The sequence below is a fragment of the Bos mutus genome, chromosome 10 (assembly GCF_027580195.1).
Source record: "Bos mutus isolate GX-2022 chromosome 10, NWIPB_WYAK_1.1, whole genome shotgun sequence".
Classification (NCBI taxonomy): Eukaryota; Metazoa; Chordata; class Mammalia; order Artiodactyla; family Bovidae; genus Bos; species Bos mutus.
Genome location: NC_091626.1, coordinates 72,636,090 through 72,655,891, shown reverse-complemented (window position 1 = coordinate 72,655,891; position 19,802 = coordinate 72,636,090). Strand labels below are relative to the sequence as shown.

The 19,802-nt window shown below is 40.3% G+C and overlaps 1 protein-coding gene across 3 annotated transcripts in view; it reads right to left on the bottom strand.

Annotated features, from left to right (window-relative positions):
* The window catches only part of GPR176 (G protein-coupled receptor 176), a 123,094-nt gene that overhangs the window by 57,980 nt on the left and 45,312 nt on the right, over positions 1 to 19,802 (bottom strand). The gene's annotated exons all lie outside the window — the stretch shown is intronic.

The following is a 19,802-nucleotide window of genomic DNA, read 5'->3' as shown; positions in this document are numbered from 1 at the left end:
AGCAAGGTAGCAGGTTCAGTTTCATAACAGGGTCTGACTATAGAGAAGAAGGAATGAGCTTGCTACTGAAACAAGTGTTCCTCAAGTCAGCACCTTAGCCCTATAGAATGTTCTCTGAGACATTTAAGGTTCCAAAAACACTGTTCATACACTCCCCTCTTCATTTCATTCAAGTAGCAGCACTCCCCTTCACCTCATACATCTGTTTGTTTTTGCAAGTTAAAGGGCAGAGAACCCTTTGGTGAGCTTTCTGTTATGCATTTTTAAGGCCTATAATTTTAATTTACTTAGGATTCTGTTATGGGTATTTCAAAAATTCTTAGGCTTGGTGAAATTAAATAAAAGTACTCAATACCTTTTCCTCCATAAATCTGTTTAAAGGGAAAGTAGAGATTCTTAGATCTGGAGCCCCAGACACTCAGCAGGAGAAGCCATGGGAGGCTGAAGCAAGCTGCTCCTGTGACATCCCCTCTAAGCTGTGGAGAAGCAAGGGCTCTGTTGTGCTCACCTCTGGCAGGTCTCTGGGCTCCCAGAGGTCCAACCTTGAGCCACCAACCCTCCAGATGGAGGCTACTTGTCACAAGCTATTTACAGAGCGAGTCTGTACAGCCAAACTGTACTTTTCAGTCGCTTCTTTCCTCTTTTCTCTCTTCCCCTATAAGCCCTTCTTGCTTTCATTTTCTTTTTAAAAAATATTTATTTGTTTGTTTATTTGGCTGTGCTAGGTCTTAGTTGCAGCATGCAGGATCTCTTAGTTGCAGATGTAAGATCTAGTTCCCTGACCTAGGGAAAAAATTAAATTTTTTAATTTATTTATTTTTAATTGAAGGATAATTGCTTTACAGTACTGTGTTGATTTCTGTCAAACATCAACATGAATCAGTCATAGGTATACATATGTCCCCTCCCTCCTGAACCTCCCTCTCACCTCCTACCCCACTCCACCCCTCTAGGTTGTTACAGAACCCAGGTTTGAGTTCCCTGAGTCATACAGCAAATTCCCATTGGCTATGGTAATGCACGTTTCCATGTTACTCTCTCGACGAGTTCTTATTCAAAGGCTATCTGCCTCCCTGCAATAGCACAATATTAATCCTTCACCCCAATCACATTTTATTCTTAGAGATATCCCCCATCAACTCTTCCAACTTTGTCTCCAAATAATCTCAGTACATTCAGTGAAAAAGAAATGTAGACATCATAGCTGTCTCATTAACAAATATGTGGGGTGTTGACATATCTAGAATTTTATGGAGTTAATAGGGGGTGTGTTAGTATCTTAGGACTGCTATAACAAATCACCACAAATTGAATGGCTTACAACAATATGAATTATTTTCTCACAGTTTGGAGGTCAGAGGTCCAAAATCAGTTTCTCTGGGCTAGAGTTAAGGGGATGGGTCCTTCAGAAACTTGAGGGGAGGATCTGGGGACCTGCCTTTCCAGCTTCTGGAGGCTGCCTGTGTTCTATGGCTCATGACCTGTACCTCTAATCCCTCCAACCTCCTGCTTGTCACATCTCCTACGTAGTTAAACCTCCCTCTGCCTTAGAACTGGACATGGAACAACAGACTGGTTCCAAATAGGAAAAGGAGTATGTCAAGGCTGTATATTGTCACCCAGCTTATTTAACATAAGCAGAGTACATCATGAGAAACACTGGGCTGGAAGAAGCACAAGCTGGAATCAAGATTGCCAGGAGAAATATCAATAACCTCAGATATGCAGATGACACCACCCTTATGGCAGAAAGTGAAGAGGAACTAAAAAGCCTCTTGATGAAAGTGAAAGAGGAGAGTCAAAAAGTTGGCTTAAAGCTCAATGTTCAGAAAACGAAGATCATGGCATCTGTTCCCATCACTTCATGGGAAATAGATGGGGAAACAGTGGAAACAGTGTCAGACTTTATTTTTGGGGGCTCCAAAATCACTGCAGATGGTGACTGCAGCCATGAAATTAAAAGACGCTTACTCCTTGGAAGGAAAGTTATGACCAACCTAGATAGCATATTCAAAAGCAGAGACATTACTTTGCCAAAAAAGGTCCGTCTAATCAAGGCTATGGTTTTTCCAGTGGTCATGTATGGATGTGAGAGTTGGACTGTGAAGAAAGCTGAGCACTGAAGAATTGATGCTTTTGAACTGTGGTGTTGGAGAAGACTCTTGGGAGTCCCTTGGATTGCAAGGAGATCCAACCAGTCCATTCTAAAGGAGATAAGTCCTGGGTGTTCTTTGGAAGAACTGATGCTGAGGCTGAAACTCCAATACTTTGGCCACCTCATGCAAGGAGTTGACTCACTGGAAAAGACCCTGATGCTGGGAGGGATTGGGGGCAGGAGGAGAAGGGGACGACAGAGGATGAGATGGCTGGATGGCATCACTGACTCAATGGACGTGAGTTTGAGTGAACTCCGGGAGTTGATGATGGACACGGAGGCCTGGCGTGCTGCAATCATGGGGTCGCAAAGAGTCGGACATGACTGAGCAACTGAACTGAACTGAACTGCCTTCCTACATTGTGATTACAAACTTAAATCCCACTCATGTGATCTCAAATAATCTCATCCTAAAATCCTAAACTTAATCACATCTGCCTAACACAACACTATAAAGCAACTATGTCTTCTCAGTTGCTCATTAATGTCTAACTCTTTTCAACCCCATGGACTATAGCCCACCAGGCTGCTCTTTCCACAGGATTTTCCAGGCAAGAGTACCAGAGTGGCTTGCCATTTCCTCCTCCAGGGGATCTTCAACTATACTCCCTCCAAAAAATAATTTAAAAAGAAAAAAATTCACATCTGGAAAATCCCTTCTATTATATTAGGCAGTAGTCATAGGCTCCAAGGATTAGGAGGTGGATATTTTGAGAGGTCATTATTCAGCCTAACACAGAGGACTTAAGAATCTCCATCCATTTTTGTTCCTTACAGGTGAGCCAGTGAAAGGGAGTGACCTCATTCAGGGATAACCATGAGTCTGCTCTCTTTAGGAGAAAATGGTAAATTCTAGTACTTTATTAATAGCGTACAATCTGTAACATCTTACAACTTATCATGTGTCCTAACACCATCATTAGAAAACTAATAAAATGGAGAATTGATGTGGTAGGCAGAATTCTAAAATGACCCCCACTCCCCACCTTGGTATATGCACCCTATATTATCTTCTGCCCTTGAGTACGGGTGGCACCTGTGAAAGATGAAATGTCAGTCCCTTGATTGCATTTTATGATACATGAGACTTCATCACAGCTAACTAGATTGAGATTCTCCTGACAACCTTGAAGAAGCAACTTGCCGTTTTGAAAGGGCCAAGTCATTATGACCTGAGAGTGACTCCCAGCAATACCAACAAGAAAATGGCTCTGAGCACTGTCCTAGAACTGCAAGAAAATAAAAATTTCCAACAACCTGAATGGGTTTGGATGAGGACTCCCACTTCAGAGGAGATCACAGCTGCAGTTGAACATCTTGATTTCAGCCTGGTGAGAGGACCCTAATAACCTGTGCCCAGACTCCTGACTCACAGAAAAACTGAGATTAAAAAAATGTGCTGTTTTAAAAAAATAAATAAATTTTAAAATGTGCTGTTTTAAGCCACTATTTGCCTGCCAATGCAGGAGATGCAGGTTCAATCTTTGGGTCAGGAAGATCCTCTGGAGGAGGAAACAGCAACTCACCCCAGTATTCTTGCCTAGAAAATCCCATGGACAGAGGTGCCTGGCAGGCTGCAGTCCATGGGGTCACAAAGAGTTGGACACGACTGAGTGATTGAACATATACACAAGCCACTAAGTTTGTGGCTATCTGTTATGTAGTAATGGAAAGTTAATACAGTTGGCAAATATGAAATTTGAACAGGGAGTTACATGGATAGACTTTGGGCAGGTCAGTGAACTATCTGAAATCACATTAAAATTTTAGAGGATTCAAACACATGTGTATTTAACTAAGGAATGGATCCACAACTTCCATCAGATTCTCAACAAACCAGTGACCCATACACATGGAGAACACTAAATTAGGGGTCTAGTGGAGCAGTCAAAAAATACTTTTTTGAGATATTTCTTTTGAGATCTCCATCTGGCATGTATCAGAGAGTAGAGATATTCTATAAAGAACCATTCTTTGTTAATATCCTTCCATCTCTTACCACACAAAATGAAAGTGGAGAGTGGAGACACTGGAGTATATTTCACTGCAAAGTATTTCTGTAGAAAGAAATGTATAACCTCCCTCCCTCAAGGCAGGTCTCATGGGCTTTAAAGTACCTAGCAGTACCCAGTAGAGTGAAAAAGTTGGCTTAAAACTCAACATTCAGAAAACTAAGATCATGGCATCTGGTCCCATCACTTCATGACAAATAGATGGGGAAACAGTGGAAATAGTGGCTGACTTTATTTTTCTGGGCTCAAAAATCAATGCAGATGGTGATTGCAGCCATGAAATTAAAAGATGCTTACTCCTTGGAAGGAAAGTTCTGACCAAACTAGACAGCATATTAAAAAGCAGAGACATAACTTTGTCCACAAAGGTCTGTCTAGTCAAGGCTATGGTTTTTCCAGTGGTCATGTATGGATGTGAGAGTTGGACTGTGAAGAAAGCTGAACATTGAAGAATTGATGCTTTTGAACTGTGGTGTTGGAGAAGACTCTTGAGAGTCCCTTGAACTGCAAGGAGATCCAACCAGTCCATCCTAAAGGAGATCAGTCCTGGGTGTTTTTTGGAAGGACTGATGCTAAAGCTGAAACTCCAATACTTTGGCCACTTTGTGCGAAGAGTTGACTCATTGGAAAAGACTCTGATGCTGGGAGGGATTGGGGGCAGGAGGAGAAGGGGACAACAGAGGATGAGATGGCTGGATGGCATCAGTGACTCAATGGACGTGAGTCTGAGTGAACTCCGGGAGTTGGTGATGGACAGGGAGGCCTGGCGTGCTGTGGTTCATGGGGTCGCAAAGAGTTGGACATGAATGACCGACTGAACTGAACTGAACCCAGTACACGCTGAAGTTGCTGTTGCTGTTGCTGTTCGGTTGCTCAGTTGTGTCTGACTCTTTCCAACCCCAGGGACTGCAGCACGCCAGGCTTCCCTGTCCTTCACTATCTCCCGGAGTTTGTTCAAACTCATGTCCATTAAGTCAGTGATGCCATCCAACCATGTCATCCACTGTCTAGGTTTGTCATAGCTTTTCTTCCAAGTCTATTCATTAAGCATATCTTTATCACCAAGCAGAAATGTGCAAAGCCAGATAGTGAAATTCCAAGTGATACAATTTACCCACGTTAATGGTTCTGATTAAAGATTTTCCAGGCTAGATGTTAAAATTTCTGGGTAAAAAGAAATTTGTGAAATCAACCAGCCATTTTTTTTTACTAAAACATAACATGAAAAACTCAAAATGTATTATATAAAAATTGGTGTCTATTTTTAATACTGACCAATCCCTTCTTAAATAACAAACATCAAAGTTTTTCCACATCAATTGCTTTTTTTCCATTCCTGTTGTGTATTGTTAATTGCATAGGGATGGTAGTTTGCATATAAGCCCCAAGATAGTACAGAGCGTTAGAAAGATCACTAGATTGATAGCCAAGAACCAGACACCCATCCAATCTGCCACTGTAAGAGCTTGGTCAAATCTATGAGATTGGTTTTAGGGGCTTGCTCAAATCCTCTTTTTCTTCACGTATAAAATGGGTATTATAATGCCAATCCTCTTTACCTAATGGGTCTGTCAAAAAAATGAAATAAAATATGTGAAAATGTTTTGAAAACTGCAAAATATGATAAACATTTAAAATAGCCTCATTATCATTTTGCTTAACTAAAAGAAGTTTCTCATATATACACATACGCTCATCAACTGTCATCAACTGATTTATCTGGTGTGTACTTTTTGCAGATTTATGAATATATTCTAAATTCATCCCCAAATTTACTGTTTTTAAAAGAAGAATAATATTGGGCAGTATTATTTTAAAAACTGCTTCAGCATTCATACACCTGTAACCCCTTTCAAGGTCCTAGTAACATGCATTTAAAATTGATGTTAAACAAATAAAATAAGTAACAGATGCAATACTCCATTAAGGGGAAATTTCAGGAATCTCTTTTCCTTTGCACTTGGGAAATCTCATTGCTAGCATCCAAGTGTACACAGGGAATTCAGGCCCAATAAGACTGGATTTCCCACACCTTCTCTCTCATCCTCTAGAATCCTAGATCTGTATGGGCTGCAGTTCTCAAACTGGTCTCCTACCAGTTGGCATATTCCAATACAAGACATATAATATTAACAGTTTTTGTTGTTGTTGTTGTTGTTTAGTTGCTAAGTTGTGTCAGACTCTTTTGCAACCCCACGCACTGTAGCCAGTCAGGCTCCTCTGTCCATGGGATTTCCCAGGCAAGAATACTGAGTGCATTGCCATTTCCTTCTCCAGGGGAGCTTCTCAACCCAGGGATTGAACCCATGTCTCCTGAATTGGGAGGATTCTTTATCACTGAGCCACCGGGGAAGCTTGTTAATAATTTTGTTTATATTAAAGATTTTTATACTTTAATTACTATTGCTGTTATTAGGGGATGCCCTATTCAATATCTCATGAAAACTAACATTTTTCTTAGCTTATATTCTGGTGGGAAATTTTCACAAAGGCGAAGTAGGTGATCCAAGAATGCATGGTCTACAATATCTTTTGTTCCTTCAAAGTGGTCTTGGAATCAAGGGGGAAAATATGGTTGCTTATTCAACTTACAAATAGTGTCACCTCTCCATTTCCAGAGCTTGGCTGCTTTATCTATTTTATTCTATTTTCCTTAATAATTCAATTTAAAGTCTCTCTCTCTCACACACACACACACACACAAAACCCAACCAATTATTGAGTCTAGCAGCTCTGAAAACACCTAACAGAAATCCATGTTGGTCCCCAGTGTTTTTTATATTCTCTCTTCTTTCAATCTTTGGTTTGTTGTCTCATTAGCCTTGGAGAGATCTCTTTTAACAAAGTTACTGTTGCCAGGAAACATAAGAACAAGACGGAGAACAAAAGCTAAGAGCAGAATAGGTTCATCTTTCCCCCTCAGAATCCACACAGATATGTTCAAGTAAACATCCCTGAACACATAACCATTTATAATCATATTCACTCAGACCCATCCACATCCAAAGGTAGGCTGTAAACACAGCAGATGCCTCATCAAATTCAAGCAAATGCTGTTCTAAATATCACTGCCCTTTATCCAACTAACATCCACCTCTAGGACTTCCCTGGCCGCTCAGGGGTTAAGACTTCAAGCTTCCACTGCAGGGGTCACAGGAACTAAGGTCGCACATGCTGTGTAGCCAAAAATAAACAGCATCCACCTCTGAACTAGGTAACAGGTATATTAAACCCAGGTCTCCTGGGTCCTGACTCCATGCTCTTTTTACTATACATGCAGTATTTCCTGATAGGAGTGTTCTAAAAACTGAGGCACATGCCTGTGACATTCAGGAAGGACTGGGCATTTTCCTTCACTACAAATATTTCTTGCCATTAGTTATGAAACTAATTTAAAGCTCTTTGGAAAATAAAGCTCATCGTTATACCAAAGAAGAAAAAGAGACCAAAAAAATGAACAGAATGACAGTGAGAGAGGGCTGGCTGGCTGAAGGTCTATCCTTTGCAGTCAGGTGAATGGAACACTCAAGAAACCCCTATGTGTTTAGGCTCTGAGGACACAGTCCTTCCTGAATGTCACAGGCGAAGTAAAATGAGAGTAGGCAGTACCTGACTTGCATGTGTGTGTCTATGTCTGGAAGGTGGCCCATCCTGGTGGAGATTACAATGAAAGGTCAATGAGTGCTATAATGGTATCACAATGGTATCAAAAGCACCACACCTAGTAGAAGAATACCAGAGGACAAATGGGATCAACATATCATTTCACAGACTATCTGGTTTACCCCTTCACTTTAAATATGAAGACACTAAAAGGGTAAGTAATTTGCCCAAGACCATAAATGAGGTCAGAGGAAGAGCTCGGACTAAATCCCAATTTTTATCTTTCTGTCCAGTGCTGAATGTTGAGCAAGTATGGGGTTGCTCCATGGAAAAGCCCAGCTAACCTCATTCTGTGATGTTGGAAGAATGTGGTAATGGGAGCTACACATTCCTGACTAGAACTAGACAGTGGTCATCAGTTGATTTTTAGATGCCTGTGGAACACCTAAAGCAACTTTATCCCAAAGATCTACTGAAATGTTAAGGCCAGTGAATTCTACCACACTTCACATCCTTGTCATATATCCAAAATTGTACTCTTTTGTACTCTCATCACCACATTGCTCAGGGATGCCTCTCTCTGCCCTAGCTCTCTTCTCCTTCTTCTCTTACCTCTCACTGTACCTTCTGGAACTTTTATTCCCAGATTAAGACCAACACTTGACACTATCAAGTGCCTGCTTCACAGACTATTTCTTCTAGCCTTGGGCCTTAACTGAAATCCAAGAACCCTGCTTCCCCACTGGGCACTACTATTGACTCTACTATGCACAGGGCTGGGCATTGGATCATCAGATTCCTCACTCCCCATTCCACATCTAGAGCACTGTCCTTCCATATGCTTGTAAACCATGGGTCCTTTATGGCTCATGTCCTCTGACTATATTTTCTTCTGCTTCCTCTTCATTTCTGTAATCTGCAAAATTCTAGGTTGTTCATTATTTGCTAAAGATTTTAGTGCCTAACTCATAGCCTCTGTCCTCTCCAGGCCTTACCATTATCTAGAATAATTTCAAAGTCCCATGTAAGTGACCAGACCCACAATTTCTGTACCTGTCAACTCAAGTGAACTTGACCTTCTCTTTCCTTCACTCACTCACATAGTGAATACCCTCAAAACCTTGTTATTGCTGAACTTCTCTGGCTAGGAAAACTAATATTGACCACAATGGGTTAAAGTGAAAGTGAAGTCGCTCAGTCGTGTCCGACTCTTTGCAACCCCATGGACTGTAGCCTACCAGGCTCCTCCATCCATGGAATTTTCCAGGCAAGAGTCCTGGAGTGGGTTGCCATTTCCTTCTCCAGTGGATCTTCCTGATCCAGGGATAGAACCCAGGTCCCCTCATTGCAGGCAGACATTTTACCATCTGAGCCCAGGTGGCTTAAGGGAGAAGCTTACTCTCCCTCCACTTTTCCTGCTTTCACTTATTCCTTAAACCACAGTAATCTTCGCCCACCACTCTTTTGAAACTATTCTCTCAAGGTCATCATGCATTCCTCCTTGTCAACCAAATGGACATCACCTAGTCTTTCTCAACTGGGTTTGATGCCATTTGTCATTCTCTTCTGGAAACTCTCTGCTCCCTTCGTTTCTGGGACACTTCACAACCATGGTCCTCCTCCCACCTCTGTGACCATCCCTTCACTGTCTCCTTCACAGGATTCCTTTTAACTTGCTTTTTAAAATGCCTCCTCAACATCCTCTCATTAGATGAACTCATCCACACTCTCGTGGTTTGATCATCTACTATGACGACTTCTACATTTTTACCCTCAAGCTTTAGATTCTTATAACTCACTAGGTATTCCACAGGGACCTCAAACTCAACTTGTACCAAACTTAAAACCTTGTCCCTTCACACACTACTTTATCCCACCTGCTTCTCCCCTTGAACTCAGTCTCTCTCTTTATTAATGACACCACCACAAATATCCTATCCAGAAAATTAATCAACACCTTCAACTCTGCCTTAACCCAACCTTCACCCCCACATCTGCTCAATCATCAAGCCCTGACAATCTTATCTCCTATATTTTTTTTATTGAAGGATAATTGCTTTACAGAATTTTGTTGTTTTCTGTCAACCTGAATCAGTCATAGGTATACATATATTCCCTCTTTTTTGAACTTCCCTCCCAGTTCCCTCCCCATCCCACCCCTTTAGGTTTATACAGAACCCCTGTTTGACTTTCTTAGCCACATAGCAAATTCCCATTGGCTATCTATTTTACATATGGTAATGTAAGTTTCCATGTCACTCTTTCCATACATTGCACCCTCTCCTCCCCTCTCCCCATGGCCACAAATCTATTCTCTATGTCTTTTTCTCCACTGCTGCCCTGGAAGTAAATTCTTCAGTATCATTTTTCTAGAGTCCATATACATGAGTTAGAATACGATATTTATCTTTCTCTTTCTGACTCACTTCAGTCTGTATAATAGATTATAGGTTCATCCACCTCATTAGAACTGACTCAAAGGCATTCCTTTTATGGCTGAGTAATATTCCATCATTTATATGTACCACAACTTCTTTATCCTTTCATCTGTCAATGGACATCTAGGTTGCTTCCATGTTCTAGCTATTGTAAATAGTGCTGCAATGAATAATGGGATACATGTGTCTTTTTCAATTTTCCTCAGGTTATATGCCTATGAGTGGGATTTCTGGGTCATATGCTAGTTTTATTACTAGTTTTTTAAGGAATCTCCATACCATCTTCCATAGTGGCTGTATCAATTTACATTCCCACCAACAGCGCAAGAGCGTTCCCTTTTTTCCACACCCTCTCCAGCATTTATTGTTTGTAGACTTTTTGATGATGGCCATTCTGACAGTGTGAGGTAGTATCTCATTGTCATTTTGATTTGCATTTCTCTAATAATAAGTGATGCTGAGCAGCTTTTCAAGTGTTTGTTAGCCATCTGTAGGTCTTCTTTGGAGAAATGTCTGTTTAGGTCTTTTTCCCACTTTTTGATTGGGTTACTTGTTTTTCTGGTATTGAGTTGTATGAACTGCTTGTATATTTTGGAAATTAATCCTTTGTCAGTTGTTTCATTTGCTATTATTTTCTCCCTTTCTGAAGGCTGCCTTTTCACCTTGCTTATAGTTTCCTTTGCTGTGCAGAAGCTTTTAAGTTTAATCAGGTCCCACTTGTTTACTTCTGTTTTTATTTCCATTACTCTAGGAGATGGGTCATAGAGGATCTTGCTTTGATTTATGTCACTGAGTGTTCTGCCTATGTTTTCCTCTAAGAGTTTTATAGTTTCTGGTCTTACAGTTAGGTCTTCAATCCATTTTGAGTTTATCTTTGTGTATGGTGTTAGGAAGTGTTCTAATTTCATTCTTTTATATGTAGCTGTCCAGCTTCCCCAGCACCATCTATTGAAAAGGCTGTGTTTGCCCCATTGTATATTCTCGCCTCCTTTGTCAAATATAAGGTACCCATGGGTGCATGGGTTTATTTCTGGTCTTTCTAACTTTTTCCATTGGTTTATGTTTCTGTTTTTGTGCCAGTACCATAGTGTCTTGAGGACTGTAGCTTTGTAGTATAATCTGAAGTCAGGAAGGTTGATTCCTCCAGCTCCATTCTTCTTTCTCAAGACTGCTTTGGCTATTTAGGGTCTTTTATATTTCCATATGAATTATGAAATTTTTTGTTCTAGTTCTGTGAAAAATGTCACTGGTAATTGGATAGGGATCACATTGAATCTGTAGATTACATTTGGTAGTATAGTTATTTTCACAATATTGATTCTTCCTACCCAGGAACGTGGAATATCTCTCCATCTGTTTATGTCATCTTTGATTTCTTTCATTAGTGTTTTATAATTTTCTCTGTACAGTTCTTTTGTCTCCTTAGGTAAGTTTATTCCTAGATATTTAATTGTTTTGTTGCAATGGTGAATGGGATTGATTCCTTAATTTCTCTTTCTGATTTTTCATTGTTACTATATAGAAATGCAAGTGATTTCTGTGTATTGTTTTGTATCCTGCTGCTAAGTCACTGCAGTCGTGTCCGACTCTGTGCAACCCCATAGACAGAAGCCCACCGGGCTCCCCCATCTCTGGGATTCTCCAGGCAAGAACACTGGAGTGGGTTGCCATTTCCTTCTCCAATGCATGAAAGTGAAAAGTGAAAATGAAGTTGCTCAGTGGTGTCCGACTCTTAGCGACCCCATGGACTGCAGCCTACCAGGCTGCTCCATCCATGGGATTCTCCAGGCAAGAGTACTGGAGTGGGGTGCCATTGCCTTCTCCTGAAACTTTGCTAAATTCACTGATTCAGTTCAGTTCAGTTCAGTCAGTCAGTCATGTCCAACTCTTTGTGACCCTATGAACCGCAGCACACCAGGCCACCCTGTCCATCACCAACTCCCAGAGTCCACCCAAACCCATGTCCATTGAGTCGGTGATGCCATCCAACCATTTCATCTTCTGTCGTCCCCTTCTCTTCCTGCCCTCAATCTTTCCCAGCATCAGGGTCTTTTCAAATGAGTCAGCTCTTCCCATTAGGTGGCCAAAGTATTGGAGTTTTAGCTTTGACATCAGTCCATCCAATGAATACCTAGGACTGATCTTCTTTAGGATGGACTGGTTGGATCTCCCTGCAGTCCAAGGGACTCTCAAGAGTCTTCTCCAACACCACAGTTCAAAAGCATCAATTCTTTGATGCTCAGCTTTCTTTTTAGTCGAACGCTCACATCCATACATGACCACTGGAAAAACCATAGCCTTGACTAGATGGACCTTTGTTGTCAAAGTAATGTCTCTGCTTTTTAATATGCTGTCTAAGTTGGTCATAACTTTCCTTCCAAGGAGTAAGCGTCTTTTAATTTCATGGCTGCAATCACTATCTGCAGTGATTTTGGGCCCAGAAAAATAAAGTCAGCCACTATTTCCACTGTTTCCCCATCTATTTTCCATGAAGTGATGGGACCGGATGCCATAATCTTAGTTTTCTGAATGTTGAGCTTTAAGCCAACTTTTTCACTCTCCTCTTTCACTTTCATCAATAAGTTCTTTAGTTCTTCTTTACTTATCAAGAGAAGACTCTACACATGGACATCACCAGATGGTCGACACCGAAATCAGACTGATTATATTCTTTACAGCCAAAGATGGAGAAGCTCTATACAGTCAGCAAAAACAAGACTGGGGCCTGACTGTGGCTCGGATCATGAATTCCTTATTGCCAAATTCAGACTGAAATTGAAGAAAATGGAGAAAACCACTAGACCATTCAGGTGTGATCTAAATCAAATCCCTTATGACTATACAGTGGAAGTGAGAAATAGATTTAAGGGACTAGATAGATCTGATAGACAGAGTGCCTGATGAATTATGGATGGAGGTTCATGACATTGTACAGGAGACAGGAACCAAGACCATCCCCAAGAAAAAGAAATGCAAAAAAGCAAAATGGCTGTCTCAGGAGGCCTTACAAATAGCTGTGAAAAGAAGGGAAGTGAAAAGCAAAGGAGAAAAGGAAAGATATACCCATTTGAATGCAGAGTTCCAAAGAATAGCAAGGAGAGATAAGAAAGCCTTCCTCAATGATCAATGCAAAGAAATAGAGGAAAACAATAGAATGGGAAAGACTAGAGATCTCTTCAAGAAAATTAGAAATACCAAGGGAACATTTCATGCAAAGATTCACTGATTAGCTCTAGCAATTTTCTGATACTATCTTTTGGGTTTTCTATGTACCGTATGATGTCATCTGCAAACAGTGAGAGCTTTACTTCTTCTTTTCTGATCTGGATTCCTTTTCTTTCTTTTTCTTCTCTGATTGCTGTAGCTAAGACTTCCAGAATTATGTTGAATAATAGTGGGGACTTTGGCCAGACTTATCAAGAAAAAAAGAGAGAAGAATCAAATCAACAAAATTAGAAATGAAAAAGGAGAGGTTACAACAGACAATGAAGAAATACAAAGACTATTATGAACAACTACATGGCAATAAAATGGATAACCTGGAAGAAATGGACAGATTCTTAGAAAAGTTCAATCTTCCAAGACTGAACCAGGAAGAAATAGAAATTATGAATAACCCAATTACAAGAACTGAAATTGAAGCTGTCATCAAAAATCTCCTAAAAAACAAAAATACAGGACCAGATGGCTTCACAGGAGACTTGTATCAAACATTTAGAGAAGAGCTAATGCCTCTCCTTCTAAAACTCTTTCAAAAAATTGCAGAGGAAGGAACACTTCCAAACTCATTCTATGAGGCCACCATCACCCGGATACCAAAACCAGACAAAGACAACACACAAAAAAGAAAACTACAGGCCAATATCACTGATGAGCATAGATGCAAAAATCCTCAACAAAATTTTAGCAAACAGAATTCAGCAACCCATCAAAGAGCTCAGACACCATGATCAAGTTGGGTTTATTCCAGGGATGCAAGGATTCTTCAATATATGCAAATCAATCAATGTGATATACCATATTAACAAATTGAAAGATAAAAACCATATTATAATCTCAACAGATGCAGAAAAAGCCTGACAAAATTCAGCACCCATTTATGATTAAAACTTTTCACATATAAGGAACCTGCCTCAACATAGTAAAGACCATATATGATAAGCCTACAATAAACATTATTCTCACTGGTGAAAAACTGAAAGCATTCCCCCTAAGATCAGAAATAAGACAAGGGTGTTCTGTGTTTCTTAATATGTCACCAGTTCTTCATCCCTATTGCCATGCCATGGTCTAAGTCCTCATCATATCTTACCTAGAATTCAACAACATCCTCCTAATTGGTTTACTGCTTCTAAACTTGTTTCCATCAAATCTATCCTTAACACAGCTAACAGAATAATCTGACTAAAATATAAACCTGACCTTGTCCTGCCCTATTTAAAACCACACTGTGGCTCCCTGGAAAATACCCTGATGCTGGGAAAGACTGAAGGCAGGAGGAGAAGGGGATGACAGAATATGAGATGGTTGGATGGCATCACTGACTCGATGGACATGAGTTTGAGCAAGCTCTGGGAGTTGGGGATGGACAAGGAAGTCTGGCGTGCTGCAGTCCATGGCGTCACAAAGAGTTGGACATGACTAAGCAACTGAACTCAGGTTTCCTGAGGCTCAAAGAATAATTTCTAAGCTTCCTCACAGTCAGGTTCAGCCTTGTGAGATCCAGTTGCTGCTCACTCATGAGTAGAACAGTAGAGACCTAGTAGACACTGAAGAAATCAAGAGGAAATGGAAATAATACATGGAAGAAATATACAAAAAAAGATCTTAATTAACTGGATTGCTGTGATGGTATAGTCAGTTACTCAGAGCCAGATATTCTGGAGTGTGAAGTCAAGTGGCCCTTAGGAAGCACTGCTGTTAACAAAGCTAGTGGGTGTGATGGAATTCCAGTAGAGCTTTTCAAAACCCTAAAGGATAATGCCATCAAGGTGTTCCATTCAACATATCAGCATATCTAGAAGACCCAGCAGTGGACACAGGACTGAAAAAGGTCAATCCTCATTCCAATTCCGAAGAAGGGTAGTACTAAAGAATGTTTTAAACATCAGACAATTGCACTCATCTCCCATGCTAGTAAGGTCATGCTTAAAATCTTGCATGGTAGGCTTCAACATTATGCAAACCAAGAACTTCCAGATGTCCAAGCTGGGTTTAGAAAAAGGAAGAGGAACCAGAGATAATTGCCAACATTCACTGGATCATAGAGAAATCAAGGTAATTCTAGAAAAACATGTACCTCTGTTTCATCAACTACGCTAAAGCCTTTGACTGTGTGAATCATAAAAAACTGTGGAAAGCTCTTAAAGAGATGGAAATACCAACCCATCTTACCTGTCTCCTGAGAAACCTATATGCAGGTCAAGAAGCAAAAGTTAGAACTCAGAATGGAAAAACTGATTGGTTCAAGATTGAGAAAGGAGTATAACCTGGCTGTCTGCTGTCATCCTGTTTGTTTAACCTATATGCTGAGCACATAATGAGAAATGACAGGCTGGATGAGTAACAAGCTGGAATCAAGATAGGCAAGAGAAACATCAACAACATCAGATATGCAGATGGTACTCTAATGGCAGAACGGGAAGAACTAAAGAACCTCTTGATGAGGGTGAAAGAGGAGAGTGAAGGAGCCAACTTAAAACTGAATATTAAAAAAATTAAGATCATGGCATCAAGCCCCATTCAGTTCAAGTCAGTTCAGTCACTCAGTCGTGTCTGACTCTTTGAGACCCCATGGACTGCAGCACGCCAGGCCTCACTGTCCATCACCAACTCCCAGAGTTTACTCAAACTCATGTCCATTGAGTCGGTGATACCATCTCATCCTCTGTCGTCCCCTTTTCCTCCTGCCTTCAATTGTTCCTAGCATCAGGGTCTTTTCAAATGAGTAAGTTCTTTACATCAGGTGGCCAAAGTATTAGAGTTTCAGTATCAGTCTTTCCAATGAATATTCAGGACTGATTTCCTTTAGGATGGACTGGTTGGATCTCCCTGCAGTCCAAGGGACTCTCAAGAGTCTTCTCCAGCACCACAGTTCAAAAGCATAATTCTTTGGTGCTCAACTTTCTTTATAGTCAAACTCTCACATCCATACATGACCACTGGAAAAACCATAGCTTTGACTAGACAGACCTTTGTTGACAAGGTTATATCTCTGCTTTTTAATATGCTGTCTAGGTTCATCATAACTTTTCTTCCAAGGAGCAAGCATCTTTTAATTTCATGGCTGCAGTCACCATCTGCAATGATTTTGGAGTCCCAAAAAATAAAGTTTGTCACTGTTTCCACTGTTTCCCCATCTATTTGCCATGATCTTAGTTTTCTGAATGTTGAGTTTTAAGCCAACTTTTTCACTCTCCTCTTTCACTTTCATCAAGAGGCTCTTTAGTTCTTCATTTTTGCCATAAGGGTGGTGTCATCTACATATCTGAGGTTATTGATATTTCTCCCAGCAATCTTGATATGGAGAACAGTGTGGAGATTCCTTTAAAAACTGGAAATAGAACTGCCATATGATCCAGCAATCCCACTGCTGGGCATACACACTGAGGAATTGAAAGAGACATGGGGTTGCTGGGTCATATGGCAGTTCTATTTCCAATTTTTTAAGGAATCTCCACACTGTTCTCCATAGTGGCTGTACTAGTTTTCATTCCCACCAACAGTGTAACAGGGTTCCCTTTTCTCCACATCCTCTCCAGCATTTGTTGTTTGTAGACTTTTTGATGGCAGCCATCAAAAATGTGAGATGGGATTTGCATCTCTCTGATAATGAGTGATGTTGAGCATCTTTTCATGTGTTTATTAGCCATCTGTATGTTTTCTTTGGAGAAACGTCTGTTTAGTTCTTTGGCCCACTTTTTTATTGTGTTGGTTATTTTTCTGGTATGGAACTGCATGAGCTGCTTTTATATTTTGGAGATTAATTGTCAGTTGTTTCATTTGCTATTATTTTCTCCCATTCTGAAGGCTGCCTTTTCACCTTGCTTATAGTGTCCTTTGTTGTGCAAAAGCTTTTAAGCTTAATTAGGTCCCATTTGTTTATTTTTGTTTTTATTTCCATTACTCTGGGAGGTGGGTCATAGAGGATCTTGCTGTGATTTATGTCAGAGAGTGTCCTGTTTATGTTTTCCTCTAAGAGTTTAATAGTATCTGGTCTTATATTTAGATCTTTAATCTATTTTGAGTTTATTTTTGTGTATGGTGTTAGAAAGCATTCTAGTTTCATTCTTTGACAGGTGGTTGACTAGTTTTCCCAGCACCACTTGTTAAAAATATTGTCTTTTCTCCATTGTATATTTTTGCCTCCTTTGTCAAAGAAAAGGTGTTCATAGGTATGTGGATTTACCTCTGGGCTTTCTATTTTGTTCTATTAATCTATATTTCTGTCTTTGTGCCAGTACCATACTGATGCTGGGAAAGATTGAGGGAAGAAGGAGAAGAGGGAGTCAGAAGATGAGATGGCTGGATGGCATCACCGATGCAATGGACATGAACTTGGGCAAACTTTGGGAGATGGTTAGGGACAGGGAGGCCTGGTGTGCTGCAGTCCATGGGGTCACAAAGAGTCTGACACAACTGGGCGACTGAACAACAACAGTACATATTTGAGGGAGAAGTACTTTAAAACTCTTGCTTCTGTCTCTCACCAAAAAACTCATCAATAAAAGACATTTTTCATTGGAAAAGGTCCCTTAGGATCAATAATGATAGAATAACCAGCTATGTTTCCAGGGAAGGAGAAGCTGCTAAGTCGCTTCAGTCGTATCCAACTCTGTGCGACCCCACAGACGGCAGCCCACTAGGCTCTCCGTCCCTGGGATTCTCCAGGCAAGAACACTGGAGTGGGTTGCCATTTCCTTCTCCAATGCATGAAAGTGAAAAGTGAAAGTGAAGTCACTCAGTCGTGTCCGACTCCTAGCGACCCCATGGACTGCAGCCTACCAGGCCCCTCCATCCATGGGATTTTCCAGGCAAGAGGACTGGAGTGGGTTGCCATTGCCTTCTCCAGGAGGGAGGAGACAGAGAAGAGTGCTACACAAATAAAAGAAGCTTTATTTTTATGCAAAACACCCACAGCTTTATTCACTACAATGGATAACACACAACAATATGCCTCCTGATCTTAAACTGGGGGTGTAGGAAATAGTTTAAAACTTGAGTATAATCAAATGACAGCCACTGTGCATTTGTCTTCTCAGCATGCTCTGCAACAAAACAGACAGAGTCCTAGACTGGTTGTTCCCACCAGAAGTGCTCTGTCAAGGGCACTGATGCCACCTTTTGAACCAAGGGATGAGGCTAAAGCATTCCTGTTCTACACAGATAGCATCAGGAAGAAGCAGCTCCATGGTTTCAGGTGGCAAATGTCAGCAGTCCAGTTGGTCATTTGATTTTCCTGATCCTCTTATTCAGGAATACAACATGTTTATTCTGAATATTGAGAATAAACTATAGAGGTTCTTTGAGAAGACTGAAGGGCAAGTTTGAGGAAGATGTTCTTGCAGACTTACAGATTTATCATCTGATGAAACACTGACTACTCTTCATGTGAAAAATCACACTATCATTTCTGGACACAAGTTCAATTTGAATCATCCAATTTCTTAAACTGACAGAGTTATCATACGCTTGCTGCCACTCCTGACAAAAATTATGAAGTATTTTCTATTTTAGTAAAATAAGGAGAAAGAAAAAATCACTGGGTATGAAATTGATCATCTTGCTAAACATTAGGTATTAAATTGCAAATAATAGCTTTCACTTGTATAAGGGAAGCATTTACTATTAATTTTTCAAGCATTTTTGCCAGCATTTATTACCAATCTGCTGATAAACATGGGATTTTTTAATTGTTGCTCTTTTTTCTTTTTTTTTATTTGAAAGGAATTTCTTTTTTTAATTGAAATATAGTTGATGTACAATATTATATGTTATAGGTGTATAAAATAGTGATTCAGAATTTTAAAAGATTATACTGTTTATAGTTATTATAAAATATTGTTTATATTCCCTATGTTGTACAATATACCCCCATGGCATATCTATTTTTTACATAACAGTTTGTACTTTTGAATCCCCTCCTCTGCCTTGCCCCTCCTACCTTTGCTCTCCCCACTGGCAACCTCTAGTTTGTTCTTTAAATCTGTGAGCCTGTTTATCTTTTGTTATGTACCTGTTGGTCATCTGAATGTCCTCTTTGGAAAATGTCTCTTCAGGTCTTCAGATCATTTTTTAATGGTCAAGGGGTGGCCATTATATGCTAGGCAGAAAACAGAAAAGGCCTAGGCTAAAACAAAGGCATGTCCCAGCTTGACCTGATCCTTATCATCAGAAAGAAAAAAAAAAAAGATATTTCCAGAGCCCCATCCAGTAAACTTCCACTTACTACTAACTGGCCAGATGCACCCCTATCTCCAAAGGAATCTGGAAGGTACTTCTATCTAGGCACTCTGTTACCCTAAACAAAATCAGAATCTTTTAAGAAAGGAATAAATAATAAGAGGATAGACACTGAATGGGGAACAAGCTGTG